At 44.9% G+C, this 23,741-nt stretch overlaps 1 long non-coding RNA gene across 1 annotated transcript; it reads left to right on the forward strand.

Annotated features, from left to right (window-relative positions):
• The first annotated feature begins 1,001 nt into the window (after nucleotides 1–1,001).
• Nucleotides 1,002–22,559, forward strand: LOC149355402 (uncharacterized). Its single transcript, XR_016291498.1, has 9 exons — nucleotides 1,002–1,037; nucleotides 2,236–2,426; nucleotides 4,657–4,719; nucleotides 6,383–6,431; nucleotides 6,966–7,073; nucleotides 8,344–8,620; nucleotides 16,102–16,153; nucleotides 16,476–16,552; nucleotides 18,658–22,559. It is a non-coding gene; the product is annotated as an uncharacterized LOC149355402 (long non-coding RNA).
• The last annotated feature ends 1,182 nt before the right edge of the window (nucleotides 22,560–23,741 follow it).

The raw sequence follows: 23,741 nt of genomic DNA on the forward strand, positions 1-23,741 counted from the left end.
AAAGAGGTGACATTGGCGAAGATGCGTTCAATGAAGGCGGAGGTTTTAGGACTCTAACCATGCTTGCAGACATCATTTCATACTGTTTTTAATGGTGGCCCCAATGATTATATATCGGGATTGGAAGGTATTTAGACGCGAGATATACAAGTATGTAAGCCTATGCACAAATCGTGGAGTAACTGACTGTGACGCCGGCCAGAAAAATTAATGAAAATGTTATGAGAAATGCTCTCTCATGAATGAAAGGGTGCTCCCGGATACAATACACAGTAATTGATTCGAGCATTCTTAAAAAATGCAGTGGTTCTGGGCACGTCGTTGGCAGATGTTAGTAGCTAAGATCCGGCAGACATCCTGTGCTTGTTATTTAGCAGAGGGAAGTGCAAGGTTGCTCCAGGTGCCAGTTGCAGTACGAGTAGGGAAAGGAATAAGGGTTGGATAAGAATGCGGGGCGGGAGGGGGTGGATTTTCGGAAGCATGCAAAGTGACCAGGATCACTTGGTGTGGAAAGCATCTGAACCAGAGTGGGGACAATAGTGAGGTACAATTCATTTCAGGTGCCTAACCTCTGTTATAGCTTGACTACTTGGAGGAGAAGAATCTAGCCCCTCGCTAAATTTTAAAAAGAAAAAAGTTAGGAAATGCATGGAGAGTGGACTTGGGAGAGTATAGAGCACACTTCAGAAATATTCACTGCCGCGAAAAAAAAAAGGCAGCCAGAATGACGTCGGAACTCCATAAGTTAATCCAAATAAAATTTGAATTTCCAACACTTTGTAGATAAGCACTTCATTTGGGGCGCAAAAAATCGCCGCTTAAAGTCAGAATGACACCTTTTAAATGTGCTTAAGGTTTCGCTTTTTGGCGCTGCAAAAAGCACTTTTTATGGTTTCTATGCAGACATCACCCCTGGCTGCCCCGGTTATGTCCCTTCCGTGATGGCATACTTTCGAAGTCTGGTCGGGACGACGAAACAAGAAAGACAACGTTATTACAGAGAGCTCCTCGAGCGCGAAAGGCTGAAAAAGCGGCAAGTAAAGTATAAATTAATGAGTTCTTTGTGCATGTCAAGGTATGACACATCGCATCAGCATGTACTGAATCCGCTTGTCTCAAGGGTAAGGGAGGACAAATTCAGTGCTCCTGGACCGCTGCTAAAGTGGTGTATTGAGCTCCCACTCACCGACCGACTCTCTACGAATAAAGGCTATAACTGGACACGCTAAATTTGCATGATGGCCTTTTGTGGTTAGTAGTAGGTGCGAAGTCGTGTGGACAACCTCAGCACACGATACTTATATATATAATATCTCCATGCAGGGCACTGACGTCGCACAGCACACCTGCCTCTAGAATTTCGCCTCCATCGAAATTCAGCCGCCGTGGCCGGGATCGAACCCACGTCCTTCGGGTCAGCAGCCGAGCGCCGTAACCACTGAGCCACTGCGGCGGGGCACATATGAATATTATTGACGTAACTGTCATCTTATCAATCGCCATTTATTTTTCAGCAACAAATTGCACAAAAATTGTTGCGCTGCCGCAGTGGCTCAGTGGTTATGGTGCTCGGCTGCTGACCCGCAAGACGCGGGTTCGATCCCGGCCGTGACGTTGAATTTCTTTGGAGGAGATTCTAGAGGCCCGTGTGCTGTGCGATGTCAGTGCGCGTTAAAGAACCCCAGGTGGTCGAAATTTCCGGATCCCTCCACTACGGCGTCTCTCATAGCCTTAGTCGCTTTGGGACGTTAAACCGCATAAACCAAACCAAAAATTGTTGCACAAATAGTGTAAATAAAAAATCGTTTATATTTTTTTCTTTTTTGATATACGGAAGTCCCCCCCCCCAGAACCAATCACTGGGACCATCACTGCATGCTCTTCATAGCAGAGTGAAAGCTGCATGCCTGTTTTAACCTCAGTTTCTCAGAAATTACAGGGTTTTCCAAATGGTGTTCACATTTATCGCGTTCAGCTTGCTTATCCCTTTGCTTTAACAGCAGCAATTACATGATAAGTGCGCAAAAAACTGAATGAAAAGAGAAAAAACGATTTTTTTTGCATTGAAATACACAACAGACACCCCACTTCTAGGACAAGCTGTTCAGCTTGCAATGGCTTCACTCACGCTCGCCTCTGAAAGTGGGAATGCAGCATTCAGCCACCTAATGGAGATTGCCTGCTCCAGGGTCAGAATTTTTTTTCTTGAGCGTGGCCATCATTTTTGCTGTGCAGAGCGTGGGCGGCAGCGTGCAGCCAGCCTGCCACCCACCTCTGGGATGGAGTGGCATGCCTCGGCAAGCGACGGTGCCTCCACCCACTCGCTGCTGCTGCCGCCGGCAGACTATGCGAGGCCCAAGCTCTCTGTCAAACCCACGGCCAAGTCCAATCGCAGCATCATCATCAACGCCATCTACACTGTCCTGGTAGGGGCTGTTACTGCTAATGAATTATTATTAATGTATTTCTTCCTATGTCCTGCGGGCATGCTTCGATATGACTGCCCGCTATTTGGTTATTTTGTTTAATAAATCACTAAAGACCAGCGTTGTTCCTGATGAGTGGAAAGTAGCCAACGTAGTCCCGATTCACAAAGGTGGCTCAAGCAGTGCATTTGGTCAAACTATGGTCTGAAAGAACAGTTAAATCAGAAATCATTGATTAGCTATAAAAATACATCTCGATGAGCACCACAACTTCAACCAGCAGCTTGTCCCAGTGAGAAATGGCATGTTGAAAAAATTAACTTTTTGTAGTTCGTTTTGCAGGTAAGTTTGGTATCTGCGATTATGCATAACCGCATTTAGACTGCCCATGTGATTGCAGGTCAGCCAACAGGCGGCTGACAGAGCAAGCCACCTCATACTTGAGGCGGATTTGAAAAGTTATTATATATAAGAAAACTGGTGATTAGAAGGTGGTACCATGACGGAAATGTCATAACATAATGTGAGTGTATAAAGTAAATGACCTGTACTGAAAAGAAAATTGGAGTACTAATTAGTGGGGAATCGAACCCTTGACCCTTGGATTGCGAGTCAGACATGGCACCCCTAGGCATGCAGACACATTTTTTTATTTTTTACAGCTTGGTTAAAGCAGGCTTTTATATGTGTTTTGTGTAGTCTTCCACATATTGTGGTAGCTTACAACTGCGTGTATTGAGATAAGAGGGGCACTCCTTAAGGGGAGCAATGATTAAATGAGAAGCAAAGTGCATGGCGCTGAGGAACGAGTACGCGATAGACTCTATGCTTGTGTCGCATGACAAAGTGTTTCATGTGATCTGGTAGTATTAGCACAGCACGTGATTGGATGATATGCTAATGAGATCAAGTAGAGTCTGGCGGTACCCATTAACGCTATGGCATCATATCCTTAAAAAGGCGTAGGTTAAAGGTTCCTCAAATTTTCTTGCACTTTCTGGAAAAAGCATCCTCACCTTGTCATTACAGTGGATACTGATTGAAAAGGTGTCTTGTACACCAGCTTGGCTTGTATGCCACTTTTTTTGTTCAGAAAAACTGTCATTTGCAGGAGGGTGCGACTTGTAGACTGGAAAATATGGAACAAAATTTACACTGTCGTCTAGCACTGGGCTTACGAATCCAGCACCGTTTGAACAAGTAGTATAGCTAGCTGATTGCATGCATACTCGCTCGTGGAAATTTCATGCACTATGCAGCGTCGATGAAATTCTCAATGGAATGAGCTGTCCTCTGGCCTAATATTTAATCAATTTATTTAATTTAATATTGTGCATACCTAGCTCTTACCTTGCTGAAATGCACCAGTTGGAGCAGAAACAGCCTGCATGTGGCTGTGGACACTCACAGGCAAGCTAGCAGAGCCAAACGGCTATATGCTAGACAACGTGCTCCATCTGTCAAAAGTTCACTGTTGCTCTTTTGCATTGGAAAAGGGCTTGAAATTTGTAACATTAAAATACCAGCATTTATTAAACACCTGAGAGATAGGGGTTGAATTGCCATCTCGATGGTGAGTGTTAGTCTAGAAACTGAGAAAAAATACTGATGTTATTACGGTGGCAAAATCTGTCAGAGCATGGCAGCACATTTTGTGTCACTTCATGCTGTCTTTGGGGAAATGTCATTTACTGCGTTTGCTGGTTTTTCACAATAAAAGGACGCTATATATTTGTGATATGGATGGTGCAAAATTCACCTGTAACAAAGCAATCACTGCTAGCTCTACTGCTCTTGCAATAAAACTACAGCGAATGCTTACTAGATTCGAATCAGGGAGACAGCACAAATTTGTGCCACGTAGAAGACGACGATGATCGGGCAGTGCCACGGGACGGAGCTCTTGCACTAGCCGAACAGACTACATGACATTTTTCTTAAGGGTGCATTCCTGTTAGCATGCCTTACAGCTGCCAGATATTAAATAAATCTCCTGCCATTAGTGATATATGGGCCATAGCTCATGCGAAATGTCCAGCTTCTTTGCTAATAGTGGCCCTCGATATGTGTGCGCTCAAATTTGATCTCTAGTAAACGGTATGTGTGGAGACTCAAAAGAATTGTATGTAGTCTTTTTAGAAATTTTGTTCTAGGGGGATGACTGTTGTGCATCTGTGTGTCACAGTCTGTTGAGCCAAAAATTAAGGGTCGTGTTCTAAATTTTGCGCAGGCCTCGTGTGAAATGCCATCGTCGCGTCCAGGGGAGACCGGAAGAGGCACAATGCCCACCGATGTGAGTGCCTACAAGTGATATTAGATGTGATGAGGAAGACATGGGAACCTGTGCTGCATATATTTAAGTTCACTGCCAGTACTAAAGATGAAAACAGCCAAAAAGGTCAAGGAAAGGCTGTGCCTATTCATTGTTTAAAACTTTTATAGGATATCTGTGCCTGACTTGATAAGTAATGTCTTTTCATTGCCATAATCACACAGAAATCATATTTTTTGCTTGACCGTGCAGAGAAGCTAATTCATGGTTATTTTCTCCTGGCCTATCAGTATATCGTCGAGTATGTTACAACTTCACAGTTTCAGAAATGGCCCTCTTCACTGGCTTAATGGCTTTTTATGGTTTAATTCTTTATTAACTAGATTTTTTTACATTCTAAGCACATTCTAAGCAACCGACAGTAACTTCATGCTCTCGACCCAGATGCAAGACATGCAAACATTTACAAAGGGACACTACGATTAAAAGTACGGCAAGCGATTTCAGTTTCGATATAAAGACCAGTTTTGACTGCACATCGTCCAATATTATCTACATGCTCCAGTGCTCCTACTGCCAGAAACAATATATCGGAGAAACCGGACAAACAATGAGTGCCAGATTAAACGGGCACCGGGCTGACACAACACGGAATGAACAGAAGGCAGTGTCGACCCATTTTAATCAACGCCATCACAAATTCGACGAACTCAAATTGTTCATTCTTCAGTCAGGCTTCAAATCGACTAGGGACAGAAAATACAGAGAAGCATTCCTAATCCACAAATTTAAAACACTGCAACCAACAGGGATCAACATGTCCAGAGGAAACCTGGAATCTCTCAGGTACATTCCAGGTTCAGCATAATTTTAAATTAACAAATGTCTTGCACGTGGTCAGACTATTTCCTAGAACCTCACATAAGTATATTGTCGCTCCTTGCACCCTTCCCAAGTCATATCTTCCACCCCATTTCCGGCCTTGTCACCCTCTTCCTTTGTTCACCTTTTTTTTTTTTTTCTCCTAATCCCCTGCTACCAGTTCTCGGAAACCAAGACACTCCTGTTACCCCCTCTGCCCCCACTTTTTGGCTTTCTCTGAACACGAGCCATTCCCCCCCCCCTCCCTGCCTAGTCCTTCCTGGGAAATGCCCCCCTTCCTTTCTCCTTCCAGTGCCAGCCCCCCCCCCCCTTTTTTTTTTTTTTTTTTTCCCTTGTTATCATGTCCCTGTACCACACTGACTAATCCTTTTATCTGAGTTTTGCAGGTTCACCCAGCGCTTCCCCCCCCCCTCCCGTCGCAGCCCCTTCAAAGCCTTTTGTTCATTGCATACCACCCGGATATAGGTTGTTGCACTATTGTAGCCTAGCGAATGATGATTCACCTCCCTCCCCTTCCTGACACGCATCCCCTCCCACACCACTTTCCTTCCCCACCCCCGGGGCCTTCCTCCTCGGAGCGAAGGCCCTATATAATCCCTGCCGATGATGAACGCTTTGCCCAGACGAAGACAAGTCCCCTTGTCGAAACGTTGGCTCTAGCAAACTGAGGTTTTCCCCTCCCTTGTTCATTTTGTGATCGCCAAGGACCATCTACCGCACCCTCTCTCTACCATGGTCCTCAGATAAAAGATAGATTAAAAGCTGCGTTCAAACTTGCACGTCTGGGTTTCTTCCTTTTCAGCTCCCCTGAAATTGAGGATTTGTCGACGTGCTCGGTCTGAACTTCAGGGGTGAGTATCCATCAAAGCATTTTTTTAGAAGGCTGCAGGTGACATTTAATTCAAACTGCATTTGTACGCATCCATAGTTATATGCTAAGAGTTTCAGGGAAGACTTCTAAAACTTTTCAAAAATAATTGATTGTTTATGCTGGTTTAATGTCCCAAAGCGATGCAGGCTATGAGGGATGCCGTAGTGAAGGCCTCTGGCAATTTCGAATATCTGGGGCTGTTAATGTGCACTGACATCGCACAGTACACGGCCCTGCAGAATAACCCACATGTTTCATGTCAGCAGCTGAGCGCCGTAACCACTGAGCCACTGCGTTGGTTCAAAAGTTGTTTTTTATGGGTAAAGTATGGCTTTTGCGGCCTAGTGTCACCATTTTTGTGGGCACCGGAAAGCTGATGTATTGTCTCGGGTAGTGTGCTGGGTAACTAATTTGCACGTGTGTTCGAATAGTGTTCTAATTGCTTTTATATTCTCTTACTGCTTTTCCTCGTCTTTAATACCGTCTTGGTTTTTGTGTTCTTATCTTTTGGCAGCATGCACGGCGCCAATGGGGAATGATTCCCTCAATGAAGAAGTGGGGACCATTCTTCGGTCCATTCTTACGAGTGAGAAGTTGGGGATTCTTTTGCGCCGGCTCGACGGTAAGCGTCCACACGAGGTTTTTGCACTGAAGTAAAATTGAGCTGTTTGCGTCTTTCTGAGCAGTCGCTGTCGGGGACCGTTCGATTCGTGGCGTCACAGTGATTTCGAAAATTTTGTTCAGCTTACTTGACACGCTTGCGTGCGCTCTTGCAGAGGCTTGAAAGTTCTGAATTGAATGCATCGTTGAATGACGGCGCAAAACACGCCGACTTGAGATGCGCTCGCATACGGTCCTTCTGACTGCGGCCAATGTCAAGTTTTCACGTACTGCATACGACATATCTTATTTGTCAAAACCTTTTCGGGGCGTTTTTTTTTTCATTTTATTTCCTCTTTGCTTGCTTATCTGCAGTTGGCGGATAGGGGCGAGTTTAGTCTTGGTCATGCAGTGGTTCATTGTGGCAGGCTGTTGATATCAGTACAGGAAGTGATTTCTTTTTTTGTTGCTGTCTGGGCTCTGTGGATTGTGTATCTGAAGGCGAAAAAGATACATAATATACAGCGTAAACGAAAGCTTGGAGTGTTCTGTGTGCCTTTGTGGCTTTCATAATTTTTTGATCAGTTCGTGGAAGCTAATAGGGGCCTGTTGGCTTGCATATAGTGTACTGCTTGGCTTGAAGCCAGCCTGTCTTGCTTTCCGGTCAGTATACTAGTCAAGTGCTATTCGGCACTGGTGTGGTCACACCTAGACTACTCGTAGTTGCCCATTTTGGTGGCTAGGTTGCTGTGACATTCGGCTGTTAATCCCAGGATCACAGAATCAAATTCCGGCTGCTGCGGCTGTGTTTTGATGGAGGTGAAGTGCAAAAATATCCTGTTACGTGCGTTGCCAGCGCAATAAATATCCCCCACATAACCTATGTTAATCCAGATCCCTTCACCACGGCTTCATTGCCCACGTGTTGCTTCGGAGCGCTATATGCATACCTGCCAACTCTTCTGAATTTCCCGTAAAATGTACGAATTTCGACCAGTCTTTTGATTTTTACGAATCTTACTTGAAATTTTACGAAAAATATATTATTTGCGAAAGAAAAAAACGTGACAATGTATTAAAACTACACTCTGGTACCGTGCGCTGCCACTGGAGGGCAATACGTGTTTGTTTGCCCTCGCGCGATCATCATCACCATCAGCAGCTGGAACGTTGTAGTGACTTCTATCGTCTACTATTGGGGCCACGAATCCGTACGAAGAAAGCAAATAAGCTGAGGACGATTCAGGCACGAACGCATCGGCCCGACGCTCATCCTACTTTTCGTATTACAGTTGGCCCGGCTGTCTGGATCACCGTCGCGGCTTCCCGGTTCGCCAACACGTGCCAACGATTGCCAACGCAACTTGCTGGCTTCTACTAACTTCGTCACACCGGGCCCAGTGGTTACTGCGTCGGCGCATGTGTGCATACTCCAGCTCTCCGACTGTGTGCGCACTGATGCAGCGGGGCTTATAAAAGCTGAACTCTTGGCCCTGGACGAACCATTGCTGAGGACGATTCAGGCACGAATGCATCGGCCCGACGCTCATCCTACTTTTCGTATTACAGGTCTGTAATACTCTTTACTTGTACACACATTTTGTAGTTTGTGCCTGGGTCGTCCTAAAGCAATGAGTGATGATGAAGGGTCCGGTACCCCGTCTAACACAAAAGAAAAGAGTGAAAAGCTATTCGACAAGGCTCCAACTACTGTGAAAGAAGTTGGAAGTTTTCTTGTGAAGCTTAATAGCAAGTTAGAAGCCTTGGGAAAGAACCTGAACCATGAGCTTGGCACCCTGCGGGGATCAGTCGAATTTATGAATGAAAGTTTTGAAGAATTTTAGAAAGAACTGGCCGAGTCTCGTCGGGAGATAAGCGAGCTTAAGGAAGAGCAGAATTATCTAAAGCATGAAAACAGTGAACTTTCGAAACAGCTGCAGCGTACTAGAGCAGAGCTAACTGAACTTCAGCAGTACAGTCGGAGAAATAACCTTGAGTTAAAAAGCATCCCTACTACTGACAGCGAGTCACTGACAGGCATTGTCTCCGCTCTTGCCACGAAGGTTGGAGCAGAAATAACGGTGAACGATATTGACCTCGTCCATCGAGTGCCAACAAAAGACAGGAACAAATCGAATATCATCGTTAAGTTCAGGTCAAGTGATGCCCGTGATAAACTGCTCGAATCGGCAAAAAAAACTCGCTTAATCACATCGGACCTTGGCATTTCTGGATCAACATCCGTGTTCGTAAACGAACATCTTTGCCCAGAGTATAAAGTGTTGCTTGCTAGGGCTATAGCGGCGAAGAAACTTCGCAACTGGAAGTATGCATGGGTATCTCGTGGCCAGATCTTGGCGCGAAAAGCAGACAACTCGGACGTGATCCGAATTTCTACAGAGGCCGACCTCGGCCTTATAGTCTAGTTCACTCAAAATGCTGAGCCGCCGCGGTGGCTCAGTGGCTATGGTGCTCGGCTGCTGGCCCGAAAGACGCGGGTTCGATTCCAGCCGCGGCGGCTGAATTTCTTTGGAGGAGAAATTCGAGGCCCGTGTACTGTGCGATGTCAGTGCACGTTAAAGAACCCCAGGTGGTCGAAATTTCCGGAGCCCTCCACTACGGCGTCTCTCATAGCCTTAGTCGCTTTGGGACGTTAAACCCCATAAACCAACCAACCATCAAAATGCTGACTGTACGAACCACTCATAAATTTTTCACGTCAAATGAATCACGCACCATACTGCATTGCAATGTAAGGAGCATAGCTAGAAATTTTGACGGCCTTTGTACGTTTCTAGCAGAGCACAGCTTTCTTTACGATGTTATAGCCATTACGGAAACCTGGCTGATGCCCGGTGAAAGCTATAACATTCCCAATTATGTATTTCTATCCCGTCCCTGCATTTCGAACAATCGAGGAGGAGGGGTAGGTTTGTACATTAAAAAGGCTCTTGTACACTGCGAATGTCCGTTTCTTAACGCATCCGTCAGTAGCAGTTCGGAATTTCTATTTGTTGAACTTGAAGGTGTCATGGTTGGTGTTGTTTATAGAGCCCCCTACGCAGATCACAGTAAGTTTGTGAATGATCTTGAATCTGTTTTTATACACGTAACCGATATGAACAAAAAAGCAATCATCGTCGGCGATACTAATATTGATACTTTAGGTGCCAACCAGAGTGAATACACTGACCTGTTATTTTCATATGGATTTACGAATCTTATCTCTACTCTGACCCGAATCGCAGGTTCCAGCTCGACATGCCTCGACCATGTTCTATGCAATTTCGTGCCACCTAGTTATTTGGCTGGGGCATATGATACAGCAGTGGCAGATCACTTCGCGATTGCCTTCTTATACCGCGTAGACGATAGAGATAGCCGTAGAACTTCTGACAGCACGTGCGAACATAGGAAGAAAATTGACTATCAAAAATGCGCACTCAGGCTCTCTGAAATGAGCTTCGCAGACCTCGCCGATATGAATGCCAATGAACACTGCTGCAGCCTTGTCGATAGAATTAAAGCTATGATCAATGATTGTAGTTTTACGCAGAAAAAAACGTACTATACACATCCAGTGTGCCCTTGGATGACAGCAGCTGTGCTAAACATGATAAAAACGCGCGATCACTGGCACACCAAAATGAAACAAAACAGAGGGAACGCATATTATAGTGCTCAGTATAAGATTCATAGAAATAAAGCTGTTGCTACCATGCGTGTACAGAAGAAGGTATATTTTAGTAACCAAATAAACGCATGCGCCGGCAATTCTAAGAAACTCTGGGCTACAGTGAACTCGATAATTCAGCCTACTTCATCAAACCGAATCCTTCCTGACCTGGCCCTTTCCGCAGATAAACGCCTGCTATCAGATCAGTTTAACGATCATTTCTGCTCAGTGGGTGCTGATTTACATTTAAGTATGGGTCTCACAGACGAACCTTCTCTACCTGAGTATCTTGAAAAGACCTTCGGTTTTATAGAAGTAAGCAGTGACGAAGTAATGAGGGCCCTTAATTCAATGGATGCCACTAAGGCCACGGGTCTCGATGGTATTCCGGTTTCCATAATTAAAAACAGCAGTGGCGTCCTAGCTGCCACCTTAGCCTCTTTATTTAATACAGCGTTTCTGTCCGGCATCTATCCTGATATTTTGAAGCTCGCCAAGGTAGTCCCTATCTACAAAAGTGGCAATCCTAATGAACTCGGAAACTATAGGCCGATCTCAATCCTTAGCTGTATCAGCACTCTTCGAAAAACTATTGGCTAAAAGAATTACGCAATTCCTGACTAAAAATGCAATTCTGTCAATGTCCCAACATGGTTTTCAGAAATTTAGATCGACCACCACGGCTGTGCTTTCTATAACTGACTCAATCAATAAAGCACTCAATAATAACAATATTTCTGTTGGTGTATTCCTGGATATTAAGAAGGCATTCGACACTGTGGATCTCGATATTTTATGCAAGAAACTAGAACGATATGGGTTCAGAGGTGTATCACTCGATTTCTTTAGAAGCTATTTAACTGGGCGACGGCAGTGTGTTATTATTGACGAACACGCGTCAAGTTCGCGTTCTATTTCCGTAGGTGTTCCGCAGGGCTCAGTACTGGGGCCTATACTTTCTACACTCTACACAAACAACTTACCCGATTGCCTAATAAATACCCGTGCCATTATGTACGCCGACGATACCTCATTGTTGGTGACCGCTAACTCCGTTGAAACAGCCAAGCATATTTTAAACTCAGAACTTCAGAGAGTCAATAAATGGTTTTAACAAATAGACTCACTTTAAACATAGGCAAGACTAAATATGGTATATTTGCATCCCCTTATAAAAAATACCAGAATACCTGCTCCGCAATATCGATAGGAGATAATGAAATCGAAGAAGTTAAAACTATTCAGTACTTGGGTGTAACCTTAGACGCTGCATTAAACTGGAAACCGCATATCGAAAAATTGCGCAGCAAACTATCTTATGCATGTTTCGTTCTGGCCAAAGCTCGGCGACATTTCGAAATACACACACTAAAAACAATATACTTTTACTTTTTCCAATCCCAATTAACTTACTGTATAGAATCATGGGGGTTCACTTACATCACTTACATTGAACCTGTTTTACGCCTGCAGAAGCGGGCACTGAGAATAATGACTTGCACAACACCGTATACGCCTTCTCGCCCTTTGTTTTTTAGACTCCAAATAATGCCGGCATTGCAGCTTAGAGATTTTTGCGTTGCACTACTCGTACTAAGAGTCCTCTCCGGCACCTCCCCCTTTCCTTTGAACACATTCCATAGAGCCCCAACTAACAGCCGTTCAGCAGCACAGGGAAGATTTCTGGTTCCTACATATCGCAATGACTATGGCCAGCGCCGCTTCGAGTATCAAGGGGTAAAAACTTGGAATAAAATCCCCTGTGCAGTCGTTGCAACGTCTAATCCTTATATTTCACTGAAGACCTTTTTTCTGTCATAAATAATTACCTCATTTACAATGCAAATCGCTTTGTGATTGTTTCTTATTACTCTCTCTAGTGTCTATGTTGGGTTTGTCATTTATATGTCATTGAATAATCACTTCTAAGGCAACTGCGTTTATTTTGTATAAAGAATGCTGTTCCTGCCTTCATGTTTTTTTGCACACTCTTCTATTTTTTTTGTAGTGAGCCCTCTTGTATTTCTGTAATTTGAACCCTCTTGCTTGTACGCTTTGCATTTTTCCACCATTCTTATGTGTATTATTTTGGCATGCATGTAGAAAGCATTTGTCCTCACTAATATCTTTGCTTTTATTGCATGGATCCATAACTAGCCTTTGGCTAAGGATCCAGACAGTGATGTTATGTACTGTGCTGAAGAAATGATAATAAAAAGAATTGAATTGAATTGAATATCCAAAACTCGGTAGCGCCTCTGTTAGGCCTTCGCCGACCTGTTGCCTTTGTGCACGCGTGCAGAGCGGTTTGGACTTCTTGTGTTGGCCTCGCCTTTCGTGCCATCAGCTATCGCGTCCGACACAGTGCGACTCCTGTGTTTTCTGTAGCGGCGTCGCATTACAATGGCGGGCTCGAAGCCGCGACAGTACTTTCAAGTGTTTTTGAAGTCGTACACTTCGGAATTTCCGTGCTTCGTGCCGTCGAAGAAAGGTCAGAAATTTGGATTTTGCACCACGTGTGCGTGTGACGTGAACATTTCACATGGTGGCAAGTCTGACATCAGGGTCCACATCGCTTCGAAAAAGCACCAGGGATACGTGCGAGCCGCGGACAGCCAGCCAAGCCTGACAAGTTTTGTACGCAGCGACAGCGACCTCGGTGTGATTTGCGCAGAATGCCTCTTCACGGCGTTTTTAGTAGAGCACAACATCCCGCTGAGTGTCAGCGATCATGCTGGACCGCTTTTCCGGAAGATGTTCCCGAAGTGCGAAGAAGCCAAACGCTACGCCTGTGGACGAACAAAGACAACTGCAATTGTTCGGGAAATGGCTGCCAGCGCGGAGACTCCTTTTCTGGATGCCTTAAAAGAAGAGGTATTTTCGATCGCTGTGGATGGCAGTAACAATAGGGATACACAGCTTTACCCTATTGTTGCGACATATTTCGTTAAAGAGACTAGGAGAATTGAAAGCCGCCTTCTTTGCCTCGGGACAATCCAAGGGGAAGCGACCAGCCACAAGATTGGAAAGCTGATTCTGGCCGAGATCAAGTCCCGGAATTTGCCTCTTGAAAACCTGCTGGCTCCGTCTTCGGACAATGCCATTGTCATGGTTGGCAAAAAAAACAGCGTCTCTACAGTATTGAGAGAGGCTCAACCAGCTTTGATTGGGGTTGGTTGCCCGTGCCATCTCATCAACTTGGCCGCCCAAAAAGGAGCTTCATGTCTTCCTGTAAAGGTTGATGAGGCTTTGATATTTTTTTTTATCTGGAGAAAAGCTCGAAAAGGAAAGATCGACTTAGAGTTCCAAAAGATGCATGATGTCGAGATCAGGAAGGTTTTGAAGCATTCGCCGACACGTTGGCTGTCTTTGGGGAAGTGTTTGAAGAGGCTGCTCGACCAGTGGAAACCACTTCTTAGCTTTTTTTTATCAGAAACAAAGCAGTGCAACAAGCAGAGCTTGTATTTAGAGTCTTACCAGATTCCAAAGACTTTTTCACAAACCCCCAAGAACTCTGCACCAACACCAAAGTCTTGCTGCACACCTTCCCAAGACTGCTGCAGACCTCGGGAAAGAAACATGCCGACGGTGATGGACTCTCTCTAAAGAGAAAAGGAGCTCACTCTGGACCTCGAGCAAAGAAACTGAAACTTGATGCCGAGGAATCTGGAGAAGCCACCCACGTGACCCGTGAAGAGCGCCTGTTTCTTTTTTTGTCATCGGAGCTAAGCAGGGCATGCTGTCTTTTTCTCCAAACTGTAATACCACTTTTTGAGAAGACAAACTGCCTTCTTCAGGCACAGGCTCCTCAGATTCATGTACTGAGGGCCCTCTTAAACCACCTTTTCGAGGGCCTCCTGACTAGATTTGTGCACCCAGGGATGTCATTCATTGCTGGAAGTTGCCTATGGAGCTGAGGAGAACCAAAAAGATGATGAAGACATAGTCATTGGCAGCACAACCTACTCTGTAGTTGAGACGCTGAGCACAAATGAGAGAGAGCAGTTCTTCTCTGCCGTACGTCTCTACTTCACAGTAGCATGTGATTATATTCGCCACAAGTTTCCTCTAGAAGACGTCAACCTCAAAATGGCTGAAGTTGCTCAAGTGCAGAGTCTAGAAACTGCTTCATTCAGTAGCGTACGTCATTTTATTATGACGTTCCCTGCTATTCTGCCCCAGCGGAGTGGCGAATCAAGAGAAGAGGCAGTCGACGCACTTGAAGTGGAGTTTGCCAACTTGCAGGCATACAAGGTTCCAGCAGACATATTGAATGAGCCAAGGTGCGACATGCAGTGGTCACAATTGGGAAATGTTAAAGATATCGACGGGTTGCTCAGATTGAACAGAATTTCAGTGGTTATGCTGGGCATCCTCTCCATTCCCCACAGCAATGCTGAATGCGAGAGGTGCGTGTCGGCTGCTCCTTGAAATTAATAAGCTCGCCAGACGGCGCAGCCTGTCAGACTGGCTTCTTTGCTCGTGTGGACAAAAAGTTCTGCCGCAGCCGAATGGAGTTTTTCGCCGATTCCTGAAAATGCAGGCAAGTTTAGATGTTAAATTACTTATCGAAAGACGAAGACCTTCATATGCTGTCTTGTAGTCAGCGTTGGAGCCCATATAGTTCAGTAGATTGCGCAGGAGAATTTTTCGTAACAGGGACAGATAAATATGGAACACGCGGTATAGATGACATGTCATAAGGGTGGAGTCCGTAGGCCTTATGCTCCAGACATACCTTATCCCCTTTCTGCGCCTAAGTTGTGAAATACCACTAAGTGTGTTCATCATAGCTCAATTGGAAGTGCAGGTTACTGTCCGGGGCTGTCGATTCAGTAAAGTGGAATTCTGTTTCTTTTTCTCTCAATTCCTCTAAAGCAGTACTAAATCAAAAGGCATTCATTTCTAATCCTGTAAAATTATTTGTTTTGATATTGTCCTGGACTTATCACTGCTTTTCATCTACTTCAAGAATGTGTCTACTTGGGTAAAGTTTCTACCAAGGCAGGCAGTTCTCTTTGACCAGTTTAGTAATTATGGTGAACAGTGCTTGAAATGACAATTTTTTCGTAAGTTTGGCTTTCTACAGCTGTACCTTAACCTTGTACCATTATGGGCACCAACACGTGGTATTTGTATGGAGGGACATACTTTTAGCTCACAGCCTTTAGTTTAGCTAGCAAGTACAGAGAGAAGCATTGTAACAACTAATTTTTTTTCACAAGCAGTCCTTACCTTTGGATCAACCGGTTTTTTTGGGCTGTGGGGAAAGAATGGGGGAGCTTAATTTTTAACTTTTTCCTGCTTTTTTGTGTTCGGAGCACATAAACCTCTTTTTGAAAAGGTCTGCAACCCAAGGAATGTTCTTTTGCAGGACGAGGACTATTTTGCTGCCAGCTTTCAGGATGCCCCAGAGGTTCCTGTCGGTAAGCTGCAATTCCTTACTGCGAAGTGATTGGGTCAGTGTAAGCATTGGAGGTTACTTTCCTATTGCATTAGCCGATAAAATGATTACTTCATATAAATTGCTTATCAAACAAACGAATGAAAGCTGTGACTTGCACGAAGGTTGATGAGAAAACCAGTAGAATGTGTAATTCGTCATCAGTTGATAGCAGGAACTTGTTTCCTTTCGTTATGGCAAAGTTTGTCTTTGCTGAGCCGCTTTTATTTTAACTGTGAGAGTTGTCGTTTCACTTTTTGAATTGGTGCGCTGAGTGAAACTTTGGATTTGTTTTTGCTGTGCAGCTGACACAAAAGACCCTTTCGATCCATTCGGAACAGGGAAAGCAGCTTTTGGTGCAGCCAATCCTGGGCCCGATGAGGTGAGTAGGATACACAGTGTTGCTTGTTAGGGGCGTTGCACAACTTTCCTCAGTTGTGTGTCTTATTTTTATTTCCTTATCATTGTGGACTGTGAACCATGTTGATGTGATTGAAAGGCAGTTTAGGCAGCTTTATATCTACCGTAAAAACCTTTGTATGATAAAAGTAAAGAAAAGCAGTCCGCTCGACATTTCGGAAGTCACAGAAGCCAAGCGTCCTTAGATTATTTGTGTACGCTAGCACGCGGTGCGTGTAGCACAAGCGCCAAATATCTGGTAGGACATGAGTAGGTGCTCGCACCTACTCATGTCCTACACCACGAGCATTTGCAGACCAGTTCCGGCGTTTGCATGGGCGCGCACGCTTGGCAAGTGTCTGTAGTCGGAGCTTTGTCGATCATCGTTGTTGGATGCACTGTCTCCCAAGAGGCTCTTGTCAGAGATCTTTCCATAGAAACACGTCTTCAGTACCATCAAATGCATTCGATATTTTGCGCTTCTTGAAATCACAACCGGCAAGCTTCTTGGGAATGCTGGCCCAAGCTTCCGTAATCCAGATGCACAGCGTGGCTGGAGAGGCCCATGTCTGGTGACAGTAACTGCAGGTTCTCCACATCTCATCCAAATCATGTAGCAGTGCTTGACGTGGTACCAATGTTTCCAGCAACTTTCTTTTTAAAAGCAGCCGTGTACTGTTTTTGTGGTCCCGATACCATGGGAGGTGCAATCGTCCTGGGCATCGCGAGGTCAAGCCAGCGTAGTGAAATAGCGTCCAAATTGAAACTGACCTAAGCCACTGCAAGATAGTGCCTCCTCCCTTATTTGGCGCATTTATATTAAACCAGAAAAGGCCTTATTGGGCATTTGGACCAATTTTTTCCCTCATGTCTCCAAATAAAGTGCAACAAACCACACAAAATGGTGCATTTTGCATGACTCTGTCCCACTGCCAGTACAGAGCAGTGACAGTGCTAGACCTAGGTCTTTCACACCGTTTAAAGAAAGGGCCTTCCTGGCCAAATAGCAGTGATACTTTAATGCAACATGAAAGCGTAAATGCTTGCTGCACCACCGCCAACCACACATGTAGTGCGGTGAAGCCTGCCAGCTGCAATCGGAGCGGGTACCACCTGGCGCTGGGTGGTTTGATATATCCATTGTTTGGCTCTGTTAATTTTCAGCTGAAAAAGTCTGTAATGTTCATTTGCACCTATTTTCTCTTGCTGTCGCCAAATGGTCTCTTTTCAGCAGCATCACCGTCACTGGGCGCCCGCTGGAAAGCGTCCAGTGGTTTGCTTGTTCATATTATCTGCCATGGCTAAGAAATCGTTCTTATCATCCAGAACAGCAGCTTATTGTATGCAGTTCGGGTTTCGGAGACATTTATGAAATTCATATCACCAAACTCATGTCAACCGTAATCTTATCGTCCAGATTCTACTGTGTTCTGGGCTTTGTGCTTCTTATCCGATAAAAAAAGGTTCAGTGATTTTCTTGTTTTGTGATGTGGAGATATGGGGGTGATGTCTGTGTCTTATATTTCTTGTTGTACTTTGGTCCTAGTAGAGTTTCACTCAATGGCCCTGAGCCTTGATGCATTCTGCAGTTCTTCCCATTTACCGCTCCTATAGGGGATATTCAAAATTCCGCAAGTGCGCTTTCCCGCATAACAATATTGCCCAAAACAAGATGGCTGACAATGCGGTTGCAGCTGAAACAAAGCAAGAAAGACTGGTATTTTGTTTGATTCTTCCAAAATACGTTTCTTACATTCTATCCTGGATACACTTTTAGCGCCTGTCCTGTAGCCCGTGTGGTTCCTTTATAGCGAAGTCGGCCATCTTGTTTGCGGCAACACAGTTATGTGGGAAAGCGCACTTGCGGAATTTTGAATATCCCCTATTGGGCCATCAGTGCAATTATTGTAGACGAGTGTATGAAGATGTTCCGAGCCCAGTGCTAATCTGATCTTAATTCTGGCAGAAATGCACGTACATACGGATGTTAAGCAGTGGCACCGTCTTGTTTATATTGACCATACTCGTGGCATGCACTGTACCAGCTGTACCATTCACACATTTTTACTGGGAACACAATTATTGCAGGCCGCTCCTGCCGCTGCCAGTGCAGACCCATTTGGTACCGACCCATTCGCGCCGGTGCAGCCCGCACGCGCCGAGAGTCCGACACCTGCATTGCCGCCGAAAAAGGGCAAACAACCGCCGCCAAGACCAGCACCCCCCAAGCACCTCGCGAGCTCGCGGGGAGGCGGTTCATCGTCTGCGAGCGGACCCACACGCGCTACTCCCGCTCCGCCCGTGCTGCCGGACGACGACCCTTTCGCCAGCACGGCAGGTGGTTCCACCACGGAGTCGTTTGCGAACTTTGCGGACTTTGGGAACTGCTGAGAAGATGCGCACAGAGAGTCTACGGGTCACGATACCATGCCTCTTTTACGGCCGTTCACACACACACCTTTATTTTCTACCCTCCGCCACTCTTGCCGCACGCGTTGCTGCACTATTTATGTGTTGCCGTTCTGTCTTTCAGCTTGGGCTGCGGATTGGACTAGCTGGCTGTTGAGGTTTGTTCTTTTGGGGAGTTATGCGGTCTTACGGGTGGAGACTGCCTGCATCTCGATTTATATTTGTACTTTCAAGGTGTCCTAAATTGCATTGAAAGCGCCGAGCTGAATGTGCGGTATTGACGGCTGGTCCCCGAATATCTGGAATGCGGTTCATTCGTGACATCGGACGGCAGCAGCGGCAGTCCACTGCCTTCGTGCGGCCTGCTGAGCAGTAAAAGTTGAAATGTTGGTTCAGAGAATTCATCTATAGCCATGCCTACAGTGCAGGATGTTTGAGTGCAGTATCATTGACTGCTGACTGCTGCTTTCTGTTCGCTTGTTCTCCGCAGCTCAAGTGTGACTTTTTTGTGGAACGAAGGTGTAGTATTGAATCTCTCGCACTCCGCAAGTGGACACAGCCATAAGCAGTGCGTTACGTGTGAACAAAATTGGTAGCCATCCTCTGTTAGCCAGGTTCCTGGCGGGTTGTTATGAGCTTGGCTTGTTTCACTTTTGTGTTTAGAAACATCAGGAGGAGAGCTGACACTACCAAAGCTTCAACATCGGGATAGGTGGGGCTACTGCCAAATTTTTGCATAAGTAAACCTGGGAGCTCTAATGCTTCTTCTGGGAGGACATAAACATGGGTTTGCATATCTTGTTAACCACTCGAGCTAATGCTTTGCACTTCTGCACGGGCCACTGTCTATTATGGCACCACTCTTGTGCTGATGTGTGCTTCATGGACTGAATGGTATCAAGTGCATGGGCTGGCTTGCAGCAGTGGACATCAAGCTGTGCTTTCATGAGCAGGAGTACCACATAAGCTGCGATTTTCAGCGCACATTTAAAATTCACAATCCTCGAGAAACATCACTGCAGGGATTGCCAATTGACCCAAGGGCTGTGCAATTTGCAGAGTCGGCTTGCTGCGTGAGTAATATAATTAAAATCGGGCGCAATGCAAGTATTATTGGATAATTTTTCTCTGGATAATCTCTCTGGCCCATTTGGTGGTACATTTGAGTGAACTTTTCGTGCAGAGAATGCCTGTTCAACTATACACCACTTGTAAAGCTTCAGAGAGGGGGGGTAAAGCTGCTGTTTATGTGTTCAATACAGTGCAGCCAATTCATAATTTTGTTTTTCTGCGTGCCATACCGACTCAACTTTTTGTCACTTTATATAGCTTTCCAGCACATGTGCTTGTGTGAATGCCTTCCAGAGCAATCTTACAGTAGTGGATCATGGGCTGCAATAGTCTTTTGACACTGTTGAAGAGCATTTTTCTTCTTGTACAGCCTGTTGATAGCACTCTTGTTGCTAGCTCATCAGTTCCTGCATTTGGCCACCTGTCATGCTACTGAAGACTTGCTAAGTGTTGTGGCTTTAAGTATGCTTTCTACTGTTGGCGGTCCTTGTTTGGCTGCTGACGGCTAATGCTGGTTCGAAGTGCACATTTGCTAGCTGCCTGTCTTGACATTGCAGCATCCGTGTTTGTAGCAGCAGTAGGAACACATGCATGTTAGCTAAAGACATCTGTATGCAAGCTTGCCTCTCGATGTTCTTGCCACTAGGGAGTGTACCGTACTTGCCTCGGCTAACTTCACGAGATGGATCCGCTTGACTGGCGGAAGCGCTGTTTTAGCCAGGAGACTGCACATCACGTGGCTGTGGGGACTTTAGACTTACTGTGTTCAGCTCATCCACATGAGCTACACAACCGACACGGTTCAGTGTCGGCAATTGATATCGTAGTCTGAGGAGTAGCCAGCACTTTGGTCAGTCATGTGGTTCCATCTATGATGATGGCACTGATAGTTTCGGAATGCTGGGAACAGACATGTCACTGGGTCAGCAGCCCTGCACAAGGTGGTCAGCCATGTAAATTATTCATTCCTTTCACGGGTGTGGTGCGTTGTTGAATAGTTTGGCTAGTCTGTACAATTTTTGAGTGTTTGGTTAGGATGTGTAACAGTGAAGGACGGGTGTACATAGAGGTAAAGATGTTTTTGGAGCTCACTTCATTGTTTTGTTTTTTCATCATTATTATTACTTAAGTTGCATTATTAAAGGAGTGCAGACACCTAATTTTGGTGTCATCTTTTATTCTCTACAATGATGCAGAAGACACTACTGTGCATAACTCATCACATGGTATTCACCTATGAACACCAAATAATTTATAATAGAATTTTTCTGCCATGCTGTTTCGGCTTAGGTTTCGGTTTCAACAGCGGAACTATGACTGACGTCAACATGTGCTTATAGGTCACGTGGGGCATGAAAAAACTGCGATATTGCTGCTTCTACATTCATTTTCATTCTATCTGTTGAGGCAGGCTGTCTTTAGCATTGTTATGTATTAAACAACAAAGCAGCAATTATATCTGTTTTTTCATGGCTCACGACGTATACCGTCTCCGACGTTCGGCTGTTGAAACCGAAGCAGCACGAGATAGAAATTGAATATAAATTATTTAGCGGTCATAGGATAATACTATGCGGTAACCCTTGTATGATGCCTTATGCATCATTTCAAAGAACTAAAAAAACTCGCCCAAAAAGTTAGGTGTCTATACTCCTTTAAGATGTGCGTGAACACATCTCACGATCTTGTGTACATAACTGTGACGCAACTTTCAGCTTATGGCTGTTACACATCAAGATGTCTTCCCAGGTAACAAGTGCAGGTCATGTCTTTGCCTAGTCTACTTAGCTTGTTTGTGTTTTTCTGAGACTTAAGCACCGCAGGCCTTTGGTTACTGCTGTCTGCTTTCAACAGTTGGTGGGGACACATTGTTTCTGCTTGCCACCAGCACCTCGCGGGAGAGCAGTCTTGGGACAACTCGCATGGCCATGCGCCACCACGAAATGCATTGTGTATTTCTGCGTATTGCAAGTGGCACTTGTTTTGAGACTCTGCACAGCCATATATATGTGATGAGTGCACGGGCAATAGCTGCCTTCACAATACTTGCAAAACTGCCCGTGAACCGTAGTGAGTAGTAATAAGCATACATGTGTTGCGCACCTTTAGACAAGTGGATCCAGTGTTCTTGAAAGCAAGTTGTGGTGTAGGCCTATGTGCACGTCTGTGTTTGAATTGAAGTAAATGGTTAAAAAGTAGTGTGAGCACTTCTCTCGCCTCAGAGCTAAGTCACGGTCGTATTTCCTTCAGCAGCTGTAGCACTTGTCTCGAATGTCAAGGCCAATTCTTGCCAGCTTGACAACATATTCATCCGTGATGGCGCGCTTGAGAAGAGAGTACGCTCTCCGTGTGTCTGTTGATTGGCCTGGTGCTATGTTATCTCTCTTCTTGTTCCCATTGTGATCCACGCGGTGGGACAGCTGCGTTTCGTGTTGAAGTTGATTCTTTTAACATTCCCTTGCATTTTATGTAGATATGTATACCTTTTAAATAAAAGCCATATGCATGTTTGTGTGGTGTGTGGAGTTTGAATAGCCTGCACCATGGGTTTGTAGCCTTGCTTGGGCTGACAACCCTGCATTTCAACCCGTTCAGGCCTCATACTACTGCCACTGGGCAGTAGTCTACTCACTACCGTAATAATGGAATGGCAGCTCTACCACTGGTAGCACTTTCAAGAGTGTTGATCACCTCGAGATGATGTGGCCTGTGATAAAGAGTACCCCCTTCCCCTTTTTTATTTTTGGCCTGATCTTGGACTCTGGTTGCCTGCTAGGAAGAGCCTAGTGATGCAGAGCACCATCACTAATCTGCATCTTATCAAAGTAAGGTCAGTTCTTCGAGACTTTCACTATGCTGCTTAAGACCAAGCTTATTTCAGAAAAATTTTAAGGGTTGGTACCGGCCATACATGTTGTAAATTCACTAGGTCAGCAATAAGAGCAAGAAAACGCACTGCTACTGTTGACAAAATGTTTTTTGAAAGCAGTACATATATATACACTGTTAAAAGAGTCTAGAAACAGGTAAAAAGATGAAAATGGGTAAAATAAGTGCTGTGGGGCAAGTAGGTTAATAGCTTTGGGACTGCATGGCACACAGATGAGAAAACTATGAGGAGAGTTGCAAGTAGCACATGTCCAATCATTTTATCGTCTGTGTGCTAATTTTTCTTAGCAGTGTGTGTAAAGCAGTAAGTAAAAAAATTTGCCTTCTAACAAACAAGACTAACTGCATACCTGTGCCACATGCGCATAAGAAATAGCAGTAAATGCTGAAGGCCTTATGTTAACGCCATTATTTTTAAATTCAGTGCTACACGTCCATGTTGAATGTCATTGTACAAAAGTCACAATAATGCCTGCAAGGCAGTCAAAAATTTTGCCTGAATATAAACAGTGCTAATGAGCACAATATTTTGGCTGAGTCTTTTACATGTAACATAAAAGTCATTTTGCAGAAAAGGCTGCTGTTATTGCTTGACAAGTTGAAAAAGTAACCATAAACTCTCATGTCAGCATACAAGCTGAGAGTATTTGTCAAAAGTGCTAGTAAAAATGGTGCCTTTTGCACCGAAAGTACAGAAGAAATGCCTTATCTGGATAGGAAGTTGCTCCGAGCAAAACTGCATGCTTTTTTGCATGTGGAACAGGGTCGACAGTACCCATTGCTCAGGCAAATGAGATATGGTG

This window comes from Amblyomma mixtum, chromosome 3 (genome assembly GCF_055824585.1).
Source record: "Amblyomma mixtum isolate Tamu chromosome 3, ASM5582458v1, whole genome shotgun sequence".
NCBI lineage: Eukaryota > Metazoa > Arthropoda > Arachnida > Ixodida > Ixodidae > Amblyomma > Amblyomma mixtum.